Raw genomic sequence first — 889 nt, 5'->3', positions numbered from 1 at the left:
CTAATTTCTGTCTTCAACATCTCTCCTTCTCTCTTTCTGGTTCTAGAAAGGCTGTCTTGTCCAACTTCTTCTGGAAGTAGGTTCGGCCTATCTTTGCATGAACAATGATGCCAGAATCATTTTAGAAAGGACTCTACGGGAAACAGACAAAAACTTCAACACACCTGTTTTGCATTATTAGAAGAGTTTTGCATGATCCAAATCATGTACCCATTTTGATATATAGAGTGAGAAATAGAAAGTAGAAAGATGGGCTGATTCAGTGGCCTGGTCGAGGCAGTGGGATCTCACATGGCTGACTGTGCCATTTGAGACCTAGGTCTGGTGGTTTGAGAAACATACTGAGTACATGTGCGTGCGTTTCCAAAATATCAACAAAGAGAAGGGATTGCAGCAGGGCCATGTCCTACTGGGGAGGGGGGTGCTTTCTCCCTCTTTCTATCTCTCTCTGATGAGCACATGTACGCCCCAGCAAAAAGAGAAAAGAAAGAAGGGAGGGAGGGAGGGAGAGAAGGAGGGAGTGAGGAAGGAAACAGAAAACAGATGCAAGGAGAGGCTTCTCAAAAGATAGATACAGGGAGGACCAGCAGTTGGCGTAATGGCCATGTCGCTGGACTCCCATGTAGTCAACCGCGGTTCGAGTCCCGGACCTGGTGGCTTAAACTCACGCTAGGCGCGTGTGCATGCATGCCCAAGATCCCGAGAGGAGAATGGAGGAGAAGGGATTGCGGCGTGGCCATCCCTCCTGGGGGATGATTTCTCGCTTTCTATCTCTCTGTCTCTGTCTGGCCAGCGCACATGCCCTATAGCAAAAACCTCTCCAAAAAAAAAAAAAAGATAGACACAGGGGCCAGTGGGTGTGGGGTGGTTAAGGGGCTGGACTCCCACA

This window comes from Tupaia chinensis, unplaced genomic scaffold (genome assembly GCF_000334495.1).
Source record: "Tupaia chinensis unplaced genomic scaffold, TupChi_1.0 Scaffold139785_1, whole genome shotgun sequence".
NCBI classification, from domain to species: Eukaryota; Metazoa; Chordata; class Mammalia; order Scandentia; family Tupaiidae; genus Tupaia; species Tupaia belangeri.
The sequence above is the reverse complement of the archived record's forward strand: the minus strand, read 5'-3'. Positions refer to the sequence as shown.